The sequence below is a fragment of the Neofelis nebulosa genome, chromosome 7 (assembly GCF_028018385.1).
Source record: "Neofelis nebulosa isolate mNeoNeb1 chromosome 7, mNeoNeb1.pri, whole genome shotgun sequence".
NCBI classification, from domain to species: domain Eukaryota; kingdom Metazoa; phylum Chordata; class Mammalia; order Carnivora; family Felidae; genus Neofelis; species Neofelis nebulosa.
In genome coordinates, this window is record NC_080788.1 from 134,571,783 (window position 1) to 134,596,400 (window position 24,618).

General features: G+C 44.1%; 1 protein-coding gene and 1 non-coding gene across 3 annotated transcripts in view; one reads left to right on the top strand and one right to left on the bottom strand.

Moving 5' to 3' along the window:
- Positions 1 to 24,618, top strand: part of KCNK13 (potassium two pore domain channel subfamily K member 13) — a 108,899-nt gene that overhangs the window by 4,612 nt on the left and 79,669 nt on the right. The window lies entirely within an intron of this gene.
- Positions 12,992 to 13,101, bottom strand: LOC131518331 (U6 spliceosomal RNA). Its single transcript, XR_009265022.1, has one exon. It is a non-coding gene; the product is annotated as a U6 spliceosomal RNA (small nuclear RNA).

The following is a 24,618-nucleotide window of genomic DNA, read 5'->3' on the forward strand; positions in this document are numbered from 1 at the left end:
TTCCACCATGCTTTATTCTGCAAAGACTTTGAAGTATGCAAGAAAGCATACAATGGAAGAATTTTTAAAAAATGTAAATAAAACTTCAGAACCAGGGTAAAGAAGAACAGAAATATGGAAAGCAAATGGATCTAGGAAAGTTGCTAGAGGGGAGCTTTGTCTTCATTTAGGTTCCTTTCAGAAGCAGACACTGAGTCAAGAATTTGAGAGGATCGGCAGGTGCAGGGGACACACAGGCAGGTGAAGGAGGAAGTGACCCAGAAAGGGAAGTAAGTCACCGTGGGGTCTGCTGTTAGGGCAGGAACCGTAGTTGGCTACCGGCACTCAATCCCAAGTGGAAGCTTGAAACAATGCAAAGCTCGTGGCCCAGAATGACCCTAGGTAAGGGTACCAGGGTATCTCTATACCCACACCTGTCGGGAATTGGTTAAAGTGGCTTGGAGAGCAGGGAGAGCACAAGAATAATTCCCAGGTAGGGATTTCCCCCACCATCCCAAAGTGGAGTGGTTTTTGCTTTTTTTTTTTTTTTTTTATGTTTTTTTTTTTTTTTTACTGAACTGGCGTAAAAAGATGAAACAATTAGCATTTCCTAAAGTAAAAACCCTCTGGTTTCTTTCAGTTAGCAATGACAAGTATTAACATAGGGCTTTCATAACAGCAAAGAAGCATAAGGCAGACTTATAGATAATGGGGGAAACCTGTACTTTTGGCCTTTTTTTTTTTTTTTCTTCGTGGGCAGCCCAAGGGCAGTCCTCTGACAAAGATACAGGCGCTGCCCATTTGAAGTCCGGCCTGAGTGCCCAGAAGTGGTAAGGGGGTCCCAAGAGGTGTGGTCGGGGCATCAGCAGTGACTGTTCAAGTTTGAAATCTGGCTGTAAGCTCCCCGGTGGCATCATGATCCATTCTGGAATTCCTATTATCAGAAAACAGGAAGCATCAACCTTATCCCAACACCTAATCCTCAAAAATGTTTCCCCTGGGGATTTTATATAGGCAACATTGCATAGGATAGTGGGTGATGTTCACAAGCAAGCAACGTTTTCCTGAAAATGCAACAGAGGATTTCATGCACCGATTGTCTGAGACCTTTGATTTAAAAGTCAGAGCAGGGGCGCCTGGGTGGCTCAGTCGGTTAAGCGTCCGAGTTCTGCTCAGGTCACGATCTCGCGGTATGTGAGTTCGAGGCCCGCGTCGGGCTCTGTGCGGACAGCTCAGAGCCTGGAGCCTGTTTCAGATTCTGTGTCTCCCTCTCTCTGACCCTCCCCCGTTCATGCTCTGTCTCTCTCTGTCTCAAAAATAAATAAATGTTAACAAATTTTTTAAAAAAGAATTATTATAGCCAAAAGGTGGAAACAACCCAAGTGTTTGTCAACAGATGAATGGATAAACACAATGTGGTAGGTACACACGATGGAATACTATTCAGCCAGGAAAAGGAATGGAATTTTGATGTATGCTACAACACAGGTGGACCTTGAAAACATTATACTTAGTGAAATAAGCCAGACACAGACAGACACATATTATATAATTCCACTCATATGAGGTACCTGGAGTAGGGAAATTCCATAGGAATGGAAGATAGGACAGAAGTTACCAGAGGCTGGGGGAAGAAGGGAAGGGTTGTTTTATGGAGAGGGCCTTTCTGTTGGGGGCCACGATGGCTAAACAACAGAGTGAATGTATTTAATGCCATTGGATTATACACTTAAATGAATAGGTAAATATTATGTATGTATGTTTAAAAAGAGCAGACTATGAAAACACAACTCGGGGATGTTGATTCTGAAAGAGGCTGGTGATCAGATTGAAACAAGAACGAATCCGAAGTACTCAGAGAAGTAGGGTGACCGTGTATCCTCAACATAATCTTCTATAAATATCTTTTCTCTCGAACAGGCTTTTGTTAGGAGTTTGTGTCTATATTTGCTGTGTATTTATAACTCAGCTTCTCTCTAGAAAGGACTTGAGGTCATTTGCCCATGATATGGTCGGGGTAGGCTTAGGTTTTAGGTTATCCCCAAATCTCAGCAACTTAGCACAACGGGAGTTTACTTCTTACTCTCACCAGGCTCCCTGGGACATGGTGACTGCCCAGACTGGTCCTCTGTGGGCCCCGTGGTCCAGGTTTCTTTTATGTTGTGACTCTTCTTCATTAGCTCATGCTTGCAGGACTGCCCAGGAAGGGGAAGGAAAGGCTGAAGTGTGGAGTACCAGCAACTCAGTGGCCACCACCTGGAAGTGACACAAGTCCCCTCCACACACATTTCATTGACCAAATCAAATCACAGGGCCGCACCCAACTTCAAGGACCTGGGGAACCACCCTACTCCCCTGAGTCCGGAAGTGGATAAGACTTGATATTGGTGGATGGCTCAGATGCCTACCACCCATCCATACGTACAGCGCACTAGCAATGGAGGGTGATGGATTTAAGACACTGGGGAGATGAGAACACGTGAGTGGGAGAGTCGAGCTGAGCCGTATTGTTAATACACAGAGGTTTAGGTCAAAAGGACCTGCGTAATTGCCAGAAGTGAGCCCCACGTTTGGCTCTGAGCTTCCAGTTGTCAAAATAAAGAGACAAAGACAACCGTTAAATGGTTCCTCTTATCCAGGCTGGCTGTTTGGAAAACACCCAACTTTTTTTTAGCCGCGAATGAAATTTTTCTCGCAGATGGTCATGAATGGGAGTAGCTATTGTGATGAGTCATCCCCTCTACAGCTTTTAGCCTGTAAATATGAAAGAGCAGTGTGTGCTCCTGCGTGGCATAGGACCCCTCAAGGCAAAGTGCAATTCAGCAAAAGCCCTTCTGCCAAACTCAGAAGCCACGCGAGGCAGGCACAGCAGCTCCCCGTGGTGTGGTCCAGTAAGGACATTTAGAATTCTCTACTGGCAGTGTCCAAGCTTTGCTGTCTACAAGAACTCACGTGAGGGGAGTATGGTGCTTGTTAAAATGTAGGTGTTTGGGCCCCTCTCTCGGAGCTGCTCGTGCAGTGGGTCTGCATTTTAAGAAACTTCCCCAGATGGCTGTGATGTAGGCGGTACAGGGAGCACTTGAGGCACGTTTGATGGGAGTGGGCATACGGTTGAAGACTGACACTTCCCTCCGGGGATCCTTGCTGTTCTGAGAGTGGTTGATGGAACCTGTGGTATCGGCATCATCCCGGACCTTGTTAGAAGTGCACATGAAAGTTTGAGAGCTCTGAGGTCCGGACAGCTGTGGCTTGGGGATGTTGCTGACTAGGGCAAGGCCCCCTGTGCTTCAGAGCATAGACAAACTGGTGGCCGGGCTGGAGTGGAGAGGAGGTGAGATGTGCTCGGTTCTTGTCTTGGTGGACCTCCTCACCAGCTGGTAGTTAAGTACGTGAGGAGCAAGCTGATTTAGCCCAGAGCAGCCTGTCCAGATGCAGGGATGCTCTGGCTTGGGCTAAGAAGGGGAACATGGCTTGCGCCCATCTGGGAGGCTCTGGCAGAGACCGGCCAAGCCCTGCTTCCGGGGTGTAACACTCAAGGTAGATTTCCAGATTTGCAACAATGGTCATATTCATTTTAGTCTAACAGAAATAATTACGCTGGCACCCCTTTCTGACCCTGGCTGTGGCTTGTGACAGGTGCTCATATAGCAGCATCCTACAAGGCTCGTGGGGCTCAGGAGCTGGGCTGACAAGTTTGTGATGTGGCCTGGTCAGTATGCAAAGCTACGTGGTGCTGAACTGAATTTTGTTTCTGGGATCTGTTTTTTTTTTTCCCTACATGGGAACAAAGTTGAAGAAAGAGCTTTTGCAATCAAATTATATCCGGTTCAAAGAAAATATTGAGAAACACCATTCTGCAGTATAAAGCTATAAACTGACCTCATGAACAGGCATTCAGCAAGAATAAAAACATCTCGGGGCGCCTGGGTGGCTCAGTCAGTTAAGCATCTGACTTCGGCTCAGGTCGTGATCTCGGGATTGAGCCCAGCATCAGGCTCTCTGCTGTCGGTGCAGAACCTGCTTTGGATCCTCTGTCCCCCTCTCTCTGTCCCTCCCCACCCCCAACCCCCAGCCTCAAAAATAAATCAACATTAAAACGTTGGGGAGGGGCACCTGGGTGGCTCCTGACTCTTGATTTCAGCTCAGGTCATGATCCCAGGGTTGTGGGATTGAGCCCCGTGTCAGGCTCTGTGCGGAGCATGGAGCCTGTTTAGGATTCTCTCTCTCTGTATCTCTGCCCCTCCCCCACTCGCTCTTTGTCTCTCTCTTTCAAAATAAATAAACTTCAAAAAAACAAAACAAAAACAGTAAAAAATTAAAATATTGGGGAAAGATACGTCTTAAGGTCACAGAAATAGATCATATTTTGTATCTGATTATCTTCCATATAGCCATTTTTTCCCATATGACTCGAGCATATTGTTGCAATTTGGTAAAAATGAATCTCATAATTAGAGTTTCTTTGATGTACACTAAAGATGATTAGTTTTAAGTGCTTATTAAAAACACTTATAGTTCATCTTCCCTGAATGAGCCAGCAAATTCTTCCCCTGTGTTGCCATCGGGAACGAGGGGGGTGGTGTCATGTTAATCATCGTACATGTGTGCTTTAGATTTTTAGGATTTTGGCCCTTTGTGGTGCTTGTGCCATACTTTCCACCCACTTCTGTTTTCTGTTCAGCATCTATTAGATTTAGAAACGCTTTTAATTTCTGTGCAGTTTTATACTTCCTTGTGTATGTCTTCCATTGTGGTTGTGCTTAGAAAATACCTTTCCATCCAGATTGTGTAAGAGGGCTAGTTTCTGTTCGGTACTTTCCCAAGTGCTCCCCACCCCACACCATCGCAGTAGCTTTTGAAGTGTTTTACTGTATTGTCCCATTGAACAGTGACGGTGCATGGTGACACCTTGTTTAAGGAGCGGTGGTGCCTGGTGATGGGGAAAGAGGGAGCGGGGGGCGTGGCTTAGGCGATTGCATTCACCCAGGATTGATGAGAGGATCATCCCTCTCGGGAGCTAGCTTCTAAAACTTCATGAAGAAGCTCACCTGTGAACGCTGTCTGTCCTGTGAACGCTGGGCTGTTTCAGTTATTTGTTTCCTTCTTGGAAAACTTCAGGATCTTGGAATGGGAGCTCTGTTGTAGGACATCCCTCTCGTCTCCCTGGTGCACACGCTGGCTCGTCCACAGACGTGCTAATCTCAGCTGGTTTCACCAAATTCTTCTCCTATGGAGCATGGTGCCTTCTCCATCTTTTGTCCTGGATGCCATCCTGTTCTCTCCCCACCCCCCTCCCCATACTTTTCTCCGCAAGAGAGAGACAGATCTGGCCTGAATGTAACCCGAATAATTCTTGCGCCCCTTGGGGCCCCAAGGGTGGTGTGCCATTCAAAGAAGCATGGTCAATTAGCCCAAAGTAATGAGAAAGTAAATTCAGTTTTTGCTTGCATATCTCCAAAGAATCTTTTTTTAAAAAAATGTTTATTTTTGAGAGAGAGAGTGAGTGAGCACGGATGCCTGCATGCGTGCGAACGCACACCCTGGCACACACCCACCCACAAGTGGGGGAGGGGTAGGGGAGAAGGGGACGGAGCGTCTGAAGCTGGCTCTGAAGAAGGAGCTGAAGCGAGCTCTGCACTGAGAGCCCAACGCGGGGCTCGAGCTCACAAACCCTGAGATCATGACCTGAGCCAAAGTCGGACATTTAACCGACTGAGCCACCCAGGGGCCCCTCTCCAAAGAATCTTAGAGTCTCCCATTTATAGCAGAGGAATGTTTGGGGAGCCTGGGTGGCTTAGTCGATTAAGTGTCCGACTTCGGCTCAGATCATGATCTCACGGTCTGTGGGTTCGAGCCCCGCGTCGGGCTCTGTGCTGACAGCTCGGAGCCCGGAGCCTGCTTTGGATTCTGTGTCTCCTTCTCTCTCTGCCCCTCCCCATCTTGTGCTCTGTCTCTCCCTGTCTCTCAAAAAGAAATAAACGTAAATTTAAAAAAACAGTACTTATAACAGACGAATGTTCTTTCTCTTCTCTCGTAGTCTCCCATATGTCACAGGAGTTCTGCGGCGTCTTATCTCGGATTCTCTCAGCCGGCCTGCCCCCCCCTCCCCCCCCTCCCCCATCTCTCTCTGTTGTCTGTCATCATAAGTGACTTCACCTCTCCAACCTGTTGTAGCTTTTTCTCATTCAGCCTGTTACCGGGTCTCGCCACAGGGAGAAATGGCCCGGGGGCCGACCTAGCGAGCAGCATCCCATCCCTTAGGTGGCTGGCGAGAAGAGCAGGGCAAGACTGTGGTCACCGTGCATTAGTGACTTTACACACGGGGACACTCTCAGCTTGCACAGGAGGATATTACCGTAGCCAGAAGCACACAGTTCAGTGAGGACAGCGGGGGACGTGCCTCGTCAAGCGGTGTCTCCATCGCGAAGTGGCTCTCCTTTTACCCTCCAGTCTTCCACCTCCTTCAGTTCAGCGTATCTGGATTCCTAGATCGAATCACTTTTCTGAAGGGTCTCACCGTTAGCATACCCACTGCATCTGTAGAAGCCGAAGTGTTCAAATTCTGTTGTCCCCATTCTCTGATCACCTTTCCCCTCCCCATCTCTCTTCTTTTTTTTTTTTTTTTTTAAGAATTTTTACAACTTGAATATGGTTCACATCAGTGTGCTGGGTTCATTTCAGCTCCTTTACTGCCCAAACCTGGGGGCAGGGACTGCTTCAGTTTCTCTGCCTTCTCTTTGTCTGTGATGACCAAAGTGTAAAGGTATCTGCTGCATCGGGCTTTAAACTTCACGTTATCCTTATTTTTCTTGATCTTGACGGACTTGGCGTCCTTCCGCCCGGCCGTGAGCAGAAAGTCCTCGATTTCTTCAGCTTTGCGAGCGTGTGGCAGGCAGTGCCCAAGAGACACTCGCGGCAAGTGGCAAGAAGGGAGGACGGAAAAGAGCGAGACTTTCCGTCCGTATCTCTTCTATTGATCACCTCTCCTTAAAGGGAAACCCTGTGGTCAGTGAACCCAGGGGCCAGGCCACGAATGAAAACGAGTGTCACTTGGGGTGTGGGCCATCAGGGGACAGTGGGGCCTGTGTTCTCAAAGGCATTTGGATTCTCACTGTGAAACAGCCTTGGCCTGGCCAGGCAGGTCTGATGATGGCTTAACTCAAGAGTTTGAGCCTCCCAGGTGGAATTTTGACCATCTGTGAGTTCTGGCTTCGTTCCCTTTGGAAGCAAGACAGACAAGAAGCTCTGAACCCTTTTTAGTCGGTAGTGGCGTCTGGATTTCACAGTTCACTTGAGTACCTGTTTGTGTAGGACGCTTGATCAGCAGTGACGGTGAGCCTAGCATATTAGCTGTTTCATCATATGCCTCTGATTTCCAAAAGGACTTGGGGCAGTTATATTCTCCTGTGATCCTCATGTCTGCACTGAAGTGTTGTAATCTAGAAGTACATACTGTTCTGTTTCTTTCTTTTACATTATTTACTATACACTTTCTCAAGAATTTCCTGTGTTCTGATTGATGTAGAATGGTTTCTTTCACAATCCTCAGATTGGCAGATTTGGGGTGATAGAGGGTTTTTAATCTTGTGTATCATAAGATTTATGAAATGTATTGAGTGCTTACCATCGGTTAAACACAGCACACGTCTTTATATATGTTTTATTTCTTTTTAAAAAAATTTTTTTAATGTTTATTTTTGAGAGAGAGAGAGAGACAGAGCATGAGTGGGGGAGGGACACAGAGAGAGGGAGACACAGAATCCGAAGCAGGTTCCAGGCTCTGAGCCGTCAGCACACAGTCTGACGCGGGGCTCGAACCCACAAACTGCGAGATCATGACCTGAGCCGAAGTCGGACACTCAACTGACTGAGGCACCCAGGCGCCCCCATATATGTTTATTTCTTATAACAGCCCCAGGAGGGTGAGTGCTATTAATATTCTCATGTGATTGACCATGATGCTGAGGCCCCCAGAGAGCTTCTGTGTGGCGTCTGAAGTTGCCCAGCTGGAAGAGGTCTGGAGCCTCCCTTCAAAGGTTCCACTTTGAACCACTACTGCTTTGCCATTTCTTTCTTTCGGGCCCTTGTTGTGGGAAGAATTGCCGGCCAAAGATCCTGTGACCTCTTTCTTCAGTTGTGATGGTCCTTGGGTTGACTTGGGATAATATAGGAAGACAGAAATGGTCTGGCTAGCAGAATCTCGGGAGAATATCTGTGGTTCCGTGGGTAAAAGGTTCGGGTAATTAATGCCCATCGTGCCTCCCAGGAGCCACGTAAGTGGAGATTTCTACCTCCTGTTGCAGTCCACGCTTCTCTGGAACTTGTGACCTTGTTCAGCCCGTCACCTTGACAACCGATGTGCCTTGAATGTTCCTGCCCCCAGGCCTCTCATCTCCAATTCTTCTGTATTTGATCCAGGAGTCACTTCCTGACTCTGCCTGTGAGCTCTTGGCCAATTCACAGCAAGCTTTTCTGTGTCTTGGGTCTCCCTCATGTTAAGCATCTGATGAAGATCACAAGGCATTGATCTCACATTACGTTGATCTTACATTGCAAGGCCGTGGTTTTCACGCTGTGTTCCAAGGGGCCCATGGGGTTCTCCACTGTATCTTAAGAGCTATCCTGAGATTGGAGGGGACCCCTCAAGTTTTTATCTCTGTTGTACATATTTATTTATATATGCCCCAAATATTTATCTTGATCTGCTATCTTTTTATTGACTATTACATTTGGGGCATGCAGAAAAGATTTTTATATAGCCAAATATGTATGCTCAGTTTGACTGGCAACTTTTTCTATGGTTTTTCATCAAGTCAGATCCTCTCTGTGGTTGAGATAAATATTCTTCTCCATTCTTTGTTTAGCTCTAACTCATTTCAAATGTTATTCAAAAAGATTGCTTTTTAAATGGTTTTGTGTGGTTGACTATATAATTATGATTTGATTTATTTCTAAAATTATCACACAATGACTTGAGAATGTGCATTTTCCAGAATTCTCTTTTCTGTTTTGAGTGTTTCTTTGTATCCTGGTATCTGTATGTGTTTCAGCTGGCTTTGCTCTTAGGTTACAGAATTTCGGAGCAGGAGGGAACATCATCCCCGAACACCCTCCAGACCTAGTAAACACACCCAAAATAACATTTCAGTGTGTGTTTCGGGCATATAAATTCAGAATTATTGATGTCATCACTCACATAACTTTTGTTATTACTCATATCTTTGTTTAGCTCTTCATGCTTTATATGCTAATATCTATTTTTAAACATAGATATGATTAAGTTCCTGTATTATGTTAGCAGATATTTGCTGACTTTTAGACCATCTCTTTAGTTGTGATTTTTAATATATTTTTAAGTAAAGTACTTAATATGTTTTTTTTTTTAACCAGTTTTAGATTTTTCTTTTTGCAGGGGAATTTGGCACATTTAGTATTTGGTCTCATATGTAATTATCCTTTTTGTTGTTGTTGTTCTTTTTTTCTCTTGTTTTTCTGTTCTATCTTTTTTTAAGCTTATTTACTTAGAGAAAAAGAGAGACACTGCATGCAGAAGGGACAGAGAGAGAGGGAGAGAGAGAATCCCAAGTAGGCCCCCCCTCCCCAATCAGCATGGAACCTGATGCAGGGCTCAAACTCACAAGCTCTGAGATCATAACCTGAGCTGAAGTTGGTCACTTAACTGACTAAGCTACCCAGGCACCCCTGTTCTCTTTTATTTATTGTTTTAATTTTTTTTAATGTTTATTTTTGAGAGAGAGAGAGAGAAAGTGAGCGAGAGAGAGTGTGTGAGCAGGGGAGGGGCAGAGAGAGAGGGAGACAGAATCTGAAGCAGGCTCCAGGCTCCGCGCTGTCAGCACAGATCCCTACGTGGGGCTTGAACCCACAAACCGTGAGATCACGACCTGAGCCGAAGTCGGACGCTTGACTGACTGAGCCATGCAGGTGTCCCTGTTCTCTTTTCAATGCTATACCTTTCTATTACAGTGGATTGGGTATTCTTTTTTTTTTTTTTTTAATGTTTATATATATTTTTTTTTTAAAGAGAGAGAGAGAATCCCAGGCAGGCTCCACACTGTCAGTGCAGAGCCTGGTTCAAGGCTCAACTCACAAACGATGAGATCATGACTTAAGCCAAAATCAAGAGTCAGAAGCTTAACTGACTAAGCCACCCAGACATCCCGCATATTCTTTTTGTCATTTTTAAGTGTGATCAGAATGAAATCTTATCTAAACTTCCTAGGGGTAAAAACAATTTCTGCCATTATTTTTCATGTTTCTAAATAAAATTAAGACCCTTTTCTCTGAATGATATTGAATGTTGAGTCTTGTGAGCTCGAGTTCAGCTCTAGTCCCTCAACTGCCTTGTCTCCCAGGTTCCCTGTTTTGGTACCTTGTTCTCTGGAAACACTTTTTAAGATTACTTTTTTTTTTTTTAAACCTGGGAACCTGCCTTGTGTCATGGCATCTGATAGCTGAGAGCACACTGCCGCCATAATCTTTTCCTCCTTAGTGATCCTTAGTGCATCTCTTTCTGACTTTCCGATCTCTTCCTCTTCGTCCAGTCAATTCTTTCTTCTCCTGCCTCTGGACCTTTTAGGCTGTGGATGATCATGTACATGACACCATGGCGCATTCTTAAGCCTTGCTTCTGCTTCCAAACGGAGAGCGAAGGCAAGATGTCTAATTGAGAACCTCTGTTGTTCCGTTTTCCATTCCGCCTGTACGGATTCCCCTTTCTCCACGTCCTTGCCACCAGTCGTTCTTTCTTGTTTTGAGAATAGCCCTTCTGAAAGGGTACGAGGTGGTATCTTGTTGTGGTTTCGGTTTGTATTTTCCCCGTGGCCAGTGATGTGGAGCCCCTGTTCATGCACCTGTTGGCCATCTGTATGTTTGTCTTTGGAAAAATGTCTGTTCAGTTCCTCTGCCCATTTTTAAATCAGATTGTTTGTTTGTTTGGTATTGAGTCATATGCATTCCTTATATATTGTGAATATTAATCCCTTGTCAGCTCTGTGACTCGCAAATCCCTTCTCCCACCCAGGAGGCTGCCTTTTCCTGGTCGCTTTCACTGTGCCCAGGCTGTTTACAGTTTCATCCAGTCCCACTTTTTTAGTTTTGTTTTTCTGGCTTTTGCTTTGGATGGTTTCTAACTCTATTCTCTCTTTTCTCCCAAGGTAGGTTTTTTTCATCCAGTGTTAGTGATTTGTGGGGTTCTTGTTTTCTTAATTTCCCTGGGTATTTCCTATAAGCCACTTTCAGTCCCAACAGAATCTTGAAACCTTTCTTTGGGACCTAACACTTAAAAACCGAGTTTGTGCTACTCCTAGCATTGTCCTCACTAAGGCCTGTTTTATTAATTTTGGGCTGTGGATATTTTCTGCTCCAGATGTTCTGTCTCTGGTGTTTGGTAGGGAAGCATGCTATCCCATTTCTTGGCCTGCTGTATTTTTAGACTTAGTTTCTTTCATTGAACAGCCTGTGACCTAATAGCCAACACCTGTGAGAAGAAATGTGTTCAAGGCCTGCTTTGACCACGCAGGGATATGCTGTGTTGCATGTCGTGAGATGAAGGATGGAAACAGAATTCAGGGAATTGATCCCTGAAAGGAACCACCATCACTGTTGCTTCAATTAAGACAAATTTCCTGGAGAAGGTGGGGTCTTGGGGCTGTTTGGAAAGAGCTGATGGCCTGCTCATTCTCCCAACTCTCTTTTGAATTGGGAAATCTAAGTCTCAGACAGGGAGAGAGAGAAAAAGAGACATTTTCTAAAGTGCACACACAACGGGGAAGTAAGGGAGTTTATCAGTTAGGAGTTTTGTTTAGCCTCACGTTGCAAGACACAAAAAACAGTGGTAAAGCACAGGAAGTTTCCCTTGATGCAGGAAAGACGTCTGCACGGCACGGAGGCAGTTCAGGGCTGGCACCGTGGCTGTATGGTGTTATCAGGGGTCAGGCCTCTTCAGCTCAGCTAACCCTAGGGTGTTACCCTCGTCCTCGGGGCTCAGTGTAGCTGCTGGAACTCTGGCCATCACATCTACACCCCAGGTAGTAGGATGAAGGAAAGGAGAGGCAGAGACAAAGAGATGTCTTAGGTCACTTTTCCTGATAAGCAGACTTTGGGTTAAGGATTTAGGTGGAAGTGATTTGTCAAGGTAGTGCTCTCAGAAGAGACTAGTGGGTGGGTAAGGGAAGTAAGGATGTGGAAGGAGAAGCTAAGTAGGAGGCTGTTTTATGGAGCTCTGGAACACAAATCATGCCCTGGAATCTGTCCCACCTTGAGGCAAAGGAACTGGGCTTTTATATGCCCACAGCAGGCACTGGTTATAGCTGGGGGTGGGAGGGACCCAGTCACAGGCACGTGGCCGTCTGCAGTCACTGATATAAGCTGTTAGCAGTAAGTCCCGCAGCAGCCTGGGGATGGGCACACGGAGCTGGTCAAGGGGTTCGGGGTATCTGGGTGGGGCACAAACAACAGTGTCCACTACAGGGGGTTCCAAGAAATCTCAGACAATCCTTCCCTTACATTTCATGGTCCGGAACTTTGTCACGTGGTCATGCCCAGCTGCAGTCGTGGCCGGGAAACAAAATCATTATTCCAGTTAGTAATCTGGCAGAGAATAATTGCTAAAGAATGATGAGGGAAGGAATGTCGGAGGCACCTAACATGCTTGCCACAGGAGTGTAATCAATGAGTGACTCACAGAGAGCCTTGACTGTCAGGCCAAAGGGTAGGAACTCTGCACAGTGGGGCCCGCCTGCTGTTAGAGACGGGGGAAGGACCGCGTAGTAAAAAGAGAGATTAATCTGGCAGAAGTCTCATCGCGGATCTCTTGGAAGAAGAGAGAAGAGGCAGGGAGAGCAGTGAGGGAGCCCCCAGGCCTGTGCCCACAGGGTCCAAAGGCCAGACTGGGACAGTGAGGAAGCAGCGAAGGGGGCTGACCAAGGGCAGGTGGGAGGTCCACTGGGGACAACCTGGATGCGGACCTCAGAACCAGGTGCCTCTTTTTTTTTTTTTTTTGGAACGCTTCACGAATTTGCGTGTCATCCTTGCGCAGGGGCCATGCTAATCTTCTCTGTATCGTTCCAATTTTTTTAGTATATGTGCTGCCGAAGCGAGCACAGAACCAGGTGCCTCTTTGCCTCGCACAGGGAATGGGGTAGAGTTTGATGAGGGCAGGATGCAGGGGAGCTGCCCAGGCAGGCGGGGAGCAGAACTGGCTGCAGAGTTGGCCTGGGGCCTTCAGGGCCGGCAGATGCCATGGCTCCAACCTGGGCTGCTGGCAGGCCTTCCTTCTCCACCCCTCTTTCCATCCCCCTTCCTTCTCTTCTTAACCAAGCTCGTTAGTCATGTTAGTCTCCAGGGGTGCCTGGGCGGCTCAGTCAGTTGAGCCTCCGACTTCAGCTCAGGTCATGATCTCCCGGTTCGTGAGTTCGAGCCCCGCGTCAGGCTCTGTGCTGACAGCTCGGAGCCTGGAGCCTGCTTCCGATCCTGTGTCTCCCCCTCTCTCTGCCCCCTCCCCTGCTCACTCTCTGTCTCTCAAAAATGAATAAACATTAAAAAAAAAAAATAATGTTAGTCTCCAAAGGAAAAAAATAATGCAGGTGAAAAGGAATATTTAATTTTTCACTTCTTGTTAAACTAAGGCTGTTGATATTCTCTGATAAAAAGAACATAGTTAATGAAAATGAAAAGATAATTGATTAACCAAAATATCCACAGGCTAGGTCTATGGGTTTAAATAATGTCACCAGGTGTCTTTTTGTCTGTCTGTCTCTCTCTCTGTCTTAGCTTCTCATTTTTCTTACGAGGGTAGGTCTCAGGGCCTTCAGAGCAGCGAAATTGGCACCAAGAGCAGCAGGTTGACATGGTCTTTAGCTTCCAAGAACTCAGAAGGAAAAAGACCCCATCTTTCCAGAGTTCCTGAACAGAGCTCTGCAGGGGGCCCTGCCTGGGTCCTGTTTGCATGACACACTCTTGGCATGACCACACTCTTGAGGTCGGGGTCACATAGCCACCTCTGGTGTGGGCAAGAATGGGGAGGGGGGGGGGTCTGGGTGGCATGCAATTGAAAGTAAAAAAGGGAACAATTCCCAGATTCCCAAGATTCTTGGTAGACAGGGAAGGCAGGATGGCACCCGGACACGAACCAGTGTGAGGCAGAAACGGAATTCCAAAGTGGGGACAGTGGAAGGGACCCTGGGTTGAGCTTTGTAAGTAAGTCCCTGACCTCAGGGAGCCTTTGGGATCCTGGAAGGGAAACGTTCAGTAACCAGTTGGGGTAAGGGGAGGGGAAGAGCCTGGAGTCAGGAAAGAGGTTAGGACTAGAGATTCTGATGTCAAAAATAAAATTCTTTGTGTCAAGAGTTGGGGGGGTGGCGGTGGGCAGCAGGGCGGTCAGGAGTCCTGTTGTCAGATTCCCCTTTGATGTTTCAGCCTTCATCCTTTTAACAACAGCAAGTTCAAGAACGCTCTCCTATGTCTCTGTCTTCTTTGCATCCCCAGCCCCTGGGCTCCCCGGCCTGAGCCCTTCCCCCCATCCCTACCCCTGAGATGTCCAGTTCTGCATTCCCCTGGGGCTAAGAGGAAACTCTTTGTCCCCACCCAGAAAACCTAAGCTGCCCGTGCCTAGTTCCTTAAAAATCTCAGTGACCCCAGAATAGCATTTCTCCACCTTGTCACTACGACATTTTGGGCCAGATGACCTTTTGCTGTGGAGCTGTCCTGTTAGAAGATAGTTAGCAGCCTCCCTGGCCTCTGCCTGGAGGGCCCCCAAACTGTCTCCAGCCCCTGCCAAATGCCTTGACCCCTTTGACTTGGGGTCAAAATCCAACAACTGCCCTAAGAGGAACAAGAAGACAGGGAGTCTTTAAGGAGGGAGAGCCTCTGTGGTTTTCATCTCCTCCTGCCTTGCAGGGCGTGGGCTGGGTGAGGGGTGCTGAGACCACAGAGAGGAGCAAGCCAGACCTGAGTTCTAGAAAGTGAAAGTACATGAGGATTTCCATTAATAGAGGAGTTTCAGGCCAAAGGCAAAATTTTGAAACTTTTTTTCTTTTCTTTTTTTTTTTTTTTTGGTGTGTGTTTGCCCCTTTTCCATGACTCACCCACACACCCACACCCCACCCTTAATGGCATTAATGGCAAAGTGGCCTTTTTTTCTTTTTTACAATTATTTTTTCTGTTCTTAGAAATTCCTAAAGTAATACATGTGTATTTAAATAAATTTTCACATTATTCCAAAGTATTTTTTTTTATTTTTTTTAACGTTTATTTATTATTGAGACAGAGAGAGGCAGAGCATGAACAGGGGAAGGGCAGAGAGAGAGGGAGACACAGAATCGGAAGCTGGCTCCAGGCCCCGAGCCATCAGCCCAGAGCCCGACGCGGGGCTCGAGCTCACGGACCACGAGATCGTGACCTGAGCTGAAGTCGGACGCTTAACCGACTGAGCCACCCAGGCACCCCAATTCCAAAGTATTTAAAGTGAAAAATCAAAGCTCCCTTTACTCCCCTGTCTTACTCTCCAGAGGGAACCACTGCCTTTTTAATACTTGTTGGTGGGTGTTTTTGTTTTTGTTTTTTGGTAACAAGTTTATTGAGCTGAAATTCACATACCATAAAATCCACCTATTTATTTTTTTTAAGTTTATTTATTTTGAGAGAGAGAGAGTGTGTGCGAGAGCCTGAGGGGTGGGGGGAGGGGCATAGAGAGAAAGAATCCCAAGCTGGCTCCATGCTGTCAACACAGAGCCTGATGCAGGGGTCCATCCCACAAATCATGAGATCATGACCTGAGCCCAAATCGAGAGTCAGATTCTTAACCGATTGAGCCACCCAGGTACCCCAAAATGCACCTATTTAAAGCATACAATTCAGTGATTTTTAGTATTTCACAGAGTTTTAAACTATCATCACAATTAATTTTAGGACATTCCATCATCCCCAAAAGAAACCCTGTACCCTTTAGCAATCACCCCCACCCTCCCCTCCAAGCTCCTGGAAACCGCTTGTCTACCCCTATCTCTGTAGATTTGAACATTTCTGATAAATGGAAGAATAAAATGTGGTCTTTGATGCCTGGCTTCTTTCACTTACTATAATATTTTCAAATCATTCACGTAATATGGATCAATACTTCACTCCTTCTTAATTGCCAAATACTATGCTGTTATATAGATGTATATACCACATTTTACTTTTGGTTAATCAGGCATTTGGGTTGTTTTCATTTTTTAGCTTTTGTGAATAATGGTTTACAATGGTGAATAAGAGTGCAGGTTTTTGTGTGGACACATGTTTTCATTTATCTTGGGTATATACCTATGTTTGGAATTGCTGAATCATATCTCTATATGATTCCATTCTTTTGTTTTTGAGAGAGAGAGAGAGAGTACGAGTGGGGGAGAGGGGCAGAAGGAGAGAGAGCATCTTTTTTTTTTTTTTAATGTTTATTTTCTAGAGATGGAGAGACAGAGTGTGAGTGGGGGAGAGGCAGAGAGAGAGGGAGACACAGAATCTGAAGCAGGCTTTGAACTGTCAGCACAGATCCCGGTGTGGGGCTTGAACCCACAAGCTGTGAGATCATGACCTGAGCCAATGTCGGACACTTAACCGACTGAGCCACCCAGGTGCTGAGAAAGAGAGAGAGAGAGAGGGAAAGAGAGAGAGAGAGAGAGAGAGAGAGAAAGAGAGAAAGAGAGAGAGAGAGAGAGAGAGAGAGAGAGAAAGAGAGAAAGAAAAGAAAGAAAGAAAAGAAAAGAAAAGAAAAGAAAAGAAAAGAAAAGAAAAGAAAAGAAAAGAAAAGAAAAGAAAAGAAAAGAAAGAATGAATCTTAAGCAGGCTCCATAGTCAGCTCGGAGCCCAGCCCAGGGCTTAATCCCACAACCCTGGGATCATGACCTGAGCCGAAATCAAGAGTCAGACGCTCAACAGGCTAAGACACCCAGGTGCCCCTAGAGACTCTGTTCTTAATGTATGGATGAACTGCCAAACTGTTTTCCACAGTGGCCGTACCATTTTATATTCCCACCTAAAATGTCTGAGAGTTTTATTTTCTCTGCATCCCCACCAACACTTTTTTATTATTGTTTCTTTGATTATAGCCATTCTAGTGGATATGAAGTGGTATCTTCTATGGTTTTGATTTACATTTCTCCATTGACAAATGATGTTGAACACTCTTCATGTGTTTGTTGGCCATTTGTCTACTTTCTTGAAAGAACTGTCATTCAGATCCTTTGCCCATTTTTAATTGGGTTGTCTTTTTATTATTGAATTATAAGTGTTCTTTATATAGTCTAGATTCAAGTCCTTTATCAGATGATTTGCAAATACTTTCCCCCTCTCTGTGAGATATCTTCTCATTTTCTTCGTGGTGTCTTTCAAAGCACAGAAGTTTGTAAATTTTCGTGAAATCCAGTTTTTCTGTTTCTTTTTGTTGCTGATGTTTTCCATGTCCAAGCTAAGACCACTGCCTAATCCAGCACCACAAAGATTCATACCTATGTTTTCTTCTCAGAGTTTTGTAGTTTTGCTCTTAAAATTAGGTTGTCAATCCACTCTGAGTTAATTTTTGTGTGAGCTACCGGTCCAATGTAATTCTTTTGCACATGGATATCCATTTACAGCACCACTGGTTGAAAAAACTATTCTTTCCCCCCATTGAATTGTTTTGGCACCCTTGTCAAAAAGCAGTTGACCATAAACCAGAGGGTTGATTTCTGAATTCTCAGTTCTAGTTCATTGATCTCCATGTCTGTCCTTATGCCAGGACCACGGTGTCTGGATTACTGTAGCTTTGTAGTAAATTTTGAAATCAGAAAGTGTGAGTCCTTCAGCGTGGTTCTTCTTTTTCAAGATTGTTTTGGCTGTTATGAGTCCCTTGAATGTCCATATGAATTTTAAGATCAGTTTGTCAGTTTCTGCAATGAAGCCTTGCATTGAATCTGTAGATCAATTGGGGAGATATTGCCATCTTAAAAATATCAGGTGTTCTAATCCAGGAACATGGGGTCATTTAATTTTCTTCCCCAGTGGTTTATAATTTTCAAGGTATAAGGTTTTCACTTCTTATGTTAAACAGATTCCTAAGTATTTAGCACTATTGTAAATGAGATTTTATTTGGGGTTGTTCATTGCAAGTATGTAGGATACAATGATTTTTGTAGATTGTCTTGTATCCTGTGACCTTGCTACACTCATATATTAGTTCTAATAGTTTTTTAGAGGGTCCCTTAGGATTTTCTGTACACAAGATCCTGTCATTTATGAATAGAGATAGTTTTCATTCTCCCTTTCCAATCTGGATACCTTTTCTTTCTCTTAATTCATACCTGGCTGGAATCTCCAGGACAGTACTGCGTAGAAGTAATGAGGAGGGTGGACATCCTTGCCTCGGACCTGATCTTAGGGGGAATGCTTCAGTCTTTCAACATTACGTATGATGTTAGTTCTGGTTTGTTGGTAGATGGCCTTTATTGGGTTGAGGAAGTTCCCTTCTCTTCCTAGTTTGTTGAATGTTTTTTATCACAAAGGTGTGTTGGATTTTTGTCACATTCTTTTTCTACACCTGAAGTGATCATGTGGTTTTATCTCTTCTGTTATTGATATTTCATATTGAATTAGTACATTTTTAGGTACCAAACCAGCCTTGGATTCTGGGGATAAATCACACTTGGTCCTTTTCATATGTTGCTGCATTTGGTTTGCTTGTATTTTGTTGAAGGTTTTTGCATCTATATGCAAAAAAGATAGTCACCTATTTTTTTTCCTTCCTTGTGAGATCTTTGTCTTATTTTGACATCAGGATAATGTTGGCCTATAGAATGTGTGGTTCTTATATTCTGCAGTTTCCCTGGATATGCTCTATCCCTCCTGTTGTAAGACGTGTCATTGATTTCTAATTATTTGCTACTATAACAGCTTTATAAAACATGTTTTTATTTTAAATATGTATAAATTGAAATATTCTCTTAACCAATTTGCAAGAATCTTGTTAGTCCCAGAACTACCATGTAATTTTCCCCTTCCTTGGTACTGTACTAAATACTATAGATACATAATATTTAGGTAGCACTATCATTTTCCTCAATCTTTGGATGAGAAAACAGAGGGTTCAAGAGCTTGCATAAAGCCACACAGTTAGAAAGTGGTGGAACTTTGATTCAGACTTTGTTCAGCCATGATTTAAATTTTGGAGAAGTTCATCTGAGATCGAATTCTACTGGAAACTGAAATAAAACCCATGGCCCTGGTTCTGTATTTATTTTTGTCAGTAATGGATTTGAATTTGATGCTTCTGATGAATATTTTCTGCACACTCTTGTTTTGAAGAAGCTGCAGTTGTCAGGCTGTATATAGTCAGGAAGCTATCTGGATGTCCCACACTAGGTTTGAACAGTGTCTTCTCTCCCTTCTTAGCCCCTTAGAATGACACCCAGCACCCCTCCCATATCATAAAATTCAGTTTAGTCCAGTCAAAATTTATGGAGCTTCTGCTGTGTGCCCAATTTGACTGCAGGGGTTCTTAACCTGGGACCATGGATACAAGTCAGAGGGTCTGTAAATTTGGGTGGGAAAAGAATTCTGTCTTTATGTTTACTAACCTCTAACCAAGCAACCTCTAGCATTTCCTTCAAGAAGGAATACAGACAACAATGCAGGACTCACATGAACAGCCCCTGTAGCCTTGTCTCCAGTAGAAACCAGATGTATTCCTGTTACTTCATAATGCAGCATATGCCCCCATGTCCCCTTCACCACTACCTCATAATCATGGTCATTGTTGTTTAATGATTTAATAAAGAAGTACATGCACTCTATCACATGCACATTTCATAGTTTAACCACTGTGTTTTAATATGGTTGCTTTTGTAATCCTATGCACTGTATTTCATTCATTTAAAAAAATCATTCGGAGGGGTCCCTGGGTGGCTCAGTCAGTTAAGCATCCCCTCTTGATTTTGGCTCAGGTCATGATCTCACGGTTTGAGAGTTCAAGCCCTGAGTTGGGCTCTGCGCTGCTAATGCAGAGAATGCTTAGGATTTTTTCTCTCTCTCCCCATCTCTCTTTCTGCCCTTCCCCCACACATGCTTCCTCCCTTGCTCCCTCCCTCTCTCTCTCAAGAATAAATAAATAAATTTTTTAAAAAATATAAAAAATTTAAAAATCATTCTGAGAAGGGACTCATAGGCTTCCATAGACCGCTGGAGGCTCCATGTAACAGAAAACAGGAATTGAGAACCAGACCGAAGTTAGGCCTATTTTGAATGCAGGGAAAAGGGGAACTTGCAACTGCTCCCATCCCTGCTCCATACATGGTGAGTGAAGGGCATTAATCCATTTGTAGTTGTTTGAACATGGACTTGGATGCTTGCATTGCTTAGTCATTATGCATAGTCTCAGCTTTTCCCGATGATTCAGAAAACCTTTCAGGATGTTGCAGTGTCTTGTGGGCCATCATTGGGAGGACAGATTACCACTCACCCTCAGAGAAGTGGGGAAGAAGCAAGCATTTGGAAATGTCCTATTTATAGAGTTCTCTTTGTATAGGGTGGTGGACTTGATTCAGATGCCTCCCTGTGTCTTTATCTCTGTGTCCTCAACTGGTTGGGATGTGCCTCCGACTCTTCGTCCACACCTCCCCTATGGCTGCAGTGGCACACGTACTCTTTGTTGTAAATACTGGCCTTAGAATATGTAACACTTCCTCATGGTTATTTAATACTACTTCTTATTTAATATTTAAATTAGGAGTTGCAACTTTGGCCGAACACAACATGGTCTATTTGACCTGTAGATGGTAATGTGCTGGCAATGTGTAAGAATCAGCTTAAAACAAACAAAGCCCTGATTTGCAGCATTCGTCTTATTTGTGTGGTGTAAATATTCCCCAAGTGGCTGGCTTCAAGCTATGAATGTGAAGTCCGTGAAGGCTAGAGTGGGGAAAAGATCTGCATAATTGGCTCTTTATGAGTCTATAACAGCCAGTTCCAGGATATGGTGTTTGAGAAAATGTGAATTTGTTGTCAACTTTTAAAATTACATTTCTTTCTTTGTAATGTTTATGTATTTTTTAGAGAGAGAGAGAGAGAGAGAGAGAATGCACATGAGCAGGGGAGAGGCAGAGAGAGAGGGAGGCAAAGGATCTGAAGTGGGCTGTGTGCTGACAGCAGACAGCACAATGCAGGGCTCAACTCATGAACTGCAAGATCATGACCTGAGCTGAAGTCGGACATTTAACCGACTGAGCCACCCAGGCACCCCTAAAATTAGATTTCTAGTAAAAATCTTGACTTCTGATTTCTCCTGGAGAATTGGGAAATCTGACTATGCCAGACAACCCTCCCTATATGCCAACCACTCACTGAAGATGAACTCTGGATGCTCCTGTTGGGGGCCCACTGGTACCCTGGTCCCACCGCACCTAGGCTGACTGTCACCTGCCATTCATCTCTATATTTGACTTCTTTCCTTTCCCTTCGTGTAAGTGCTGAAGTTCCTCTTGGCTTTTTGAGATTTAAGAACCAAGTGATCTTGTCTCTGGGCTTTTTATCAAAAAAGAGTTGTGAAATTGAGTCCTCTACAATATATATTTTTTAATTGCTTCCAGTTTGATCACAGAGCCATCAAGTTTCTCCTGATGGGGTGCGTGAAGTTTTTATTCCATTCTTGTTGATCTCCCTCTGGTCATCTCAAATCAGCAGACAAAAGAGCTTTTCTCCTTAGCATAGTTAACAAATGAGAATTGAACCAGAAAAGCATGAACTTTGTGACAGGCTAAAGGTCTTCCTTTGGGAAATTAAGATCTATTAACTGGAAATGGTGAAAAGTGACAAGCTCAGAGGAAACTCAGTTGAGTAATTAAGAATGTATCAAGCCCTGTACAGTAGGCAGTTGACACAGCATAGTAAAAGAAAAATAACATCTCTGAGGTCTTGTTGGATACCGTCCATGTTGATTTTGGATAGTGTCCCAGTGTCTGGGGTAAAAACTGCTCTTAAACCAGAAACGTAGAACATCTAGAGATGTCAGCCCTGCCAGAGTGATTATACCATAAATACCTCATTATTTGTGAGTATTAAGGGATCCCTAAAGGGTACTGAACATTTTAATACCCTGTTCTTGGGTGGGATGGGGTGCTTCTACAGGTGATTTAGGAATATGAGGTTTAGAACAAGGGGCTCAGGGAAAGTCTTGGAGTTTCCAGTGTCAGGGGATGTGGGAAGTCAATCAGAAAGGAGTGGGGTTAACATGAAAGAAATTGAAGAGAACACAAACAAATGGAAAGACATTCCATGCTAATGGATCGGAAGAACAAACATTGTTAAAATGTCGATACTACCCAAAGCAATCTACACATTTAAATGCAATCCCTATCAAAATAGCACCAGCGTTTTCCACAAAACCAGAATAAACAATCATAAAATTTGTATGGAACTACAAAAGATCCTGACTAGCCAAAGCAGTCCTAAAAGGGAAAACAAAACCGGAGGTATCACCACTCTGGATTTCATCTAGACAGTATGGTACTAGCCACAAAAACAGACACATAGATCAATGGAACAGAATAGAAAATCCAGAAGTGGACCTACAACTGTATGGCCAAGTAATCTTCAACAAAGCAAGAAAGAATATCCAATTGAAAAAAGGTAGTCTCTTCAACAAGGTGTTGGGAAAACTGGACGGCGACATGCAGAAGAATGAAACTGGACCATTTTCTTATGCCATACACAAAAATAAAATAAATTCAAAATGGATGAGAGACCTAATGTGAGACAGGAAACCATCAAAATCCTACAGGAGAACACAGGCACCAACCTCTTTGACCTCGGCCAGAGCAACTTCTTAACTAGACATGTTGCCAAAGGGAAGGGAAACAAAAGCAAATATGAACTATTGGAACTTGATCTAGATAAAAAGCTGCTGCACAGCAAGGGAAATAACCAACAAAACTAAAAGGCAGCTTGGGCAATGGAAGAAGATATTTGCAAACAAGATATCTGATAAAGGGGTTAGTATCTAAAAATCTATAAAGAACTTATCAAACTCAACACCCAAAAACCAAATAACCCAGTTAAGAAATGAGCAGAAGACATGAATAGACACTTCTCCAAAGAAGACATCCAGATGGCCAACAGACACATGAAAAAATGTTCAATATCACTCATCATCAGGGAAACACAAATCAAAACCTCAGTGAGATACCACCTTACATCTGTCAGAATGGCTAAAATTAACAACACAAGAAACAGGTGTTGGCGAGGATGCAGAGAAAGGGGAACTCTCTTGCACTGTCAGTGGGAATGCAAACTGGTGCAGCCACTCTGGAGAACAGTATGGAGATTCCTCAAAAAACTAAAAATAGAACTACCCTATGACCCAGTAATTACACTATTAGGTATTTACCCAAAGGATACAAAAATACAGATTTGAAGGGGTATATGCATCCCAGTGTTTATAGCAGCAGTATCAACAACAGCAAAATTATGGAGAGACCCCAATATCCACTGACTGATGAATGGATAAAAAAGATATATGTATACACACACACAGGAATATTACTCAGCCATCAAAAAGAATGAAATCTTGCCATTTGCAATGATGTGGATGGAGCTGGAATGTATTATGCTAAGTGAAAGAAGTCAGAGAAAGACAAATATCATATGATCTCAATTAAACGTGGAACTTAAAACAGATGAACATATGGGAAGGGGGAGAGAAGAGAGGGAAACAAACCACAAGAGACTAAATGATAGAGAACAAACTGTGGGTTGGTGGAGGGAGGTGGGAGGGAGATGGGCTAGATGGTAATGGGTATTAAGGAGGGCACTTGCTGTGATGAGCACTGAGTGTTGTATGTAAGTGATGAATCATTGAATTCTACTCCTGAAATCAATATTGCACTGTATGTTAACTAAAATTGAAATTTAAAAAAAGAAGAAAGGCAGTGGGGTTAAGAATTGCATTTATGGGGGCACCTGGGTGGCTCAGTCAATTAAACGTCTGACTTCAGCTCAGATCAGGATCTTGTGGTTTGTGAGTTTGAGCCCTGCATCAGGCTCTCTACTGTCAGTGCAGAGCCCGCTTTGGATCCTCTGTCTCCCTCTCTCTATGCCCCTCTCCCACTATCTCTCTCTGTCTCTCAAAAATAAATAAACATTTTAGGGGCGCCTGGGTGGCTTGGTTGGTTAAGCGTCCGACTTCGGCTCAGGTCATGATCTCACGGTTTGTGAGTTCAAGCCCCGCGTCGGGCTCTGTGCTGACAGCTCAGAGCCTGGAGCCTGTTTCAGATTCTGTGTCTCCCTCTCTCTCTGCCCCTCCCCTGTTCATGCTCTGTCTTTCTCTGTCTCAAAAATAAATAAATGTTTAAAAAAAATTTTTTTTAATAAAAAAATAAACATTTTAAAAAAGAATCACATTACCTATGTACTTACTTAAACATTGACAAGAGTGGTATTTACAAATAAAATCAATTTCATTTTGGAAAGGGAGCTCCAGTTTTAAAGATACATTTTGCAAATATTAACCTAGTGAAACATTTTTAATGTCTCCTCTGTAAAAACCCTCTCTGTTTTTATAAGCTGCTATGTGTTTGGGAGGGAGAGAGGGACCCACTGCTAAAAGACATTCATCCATTC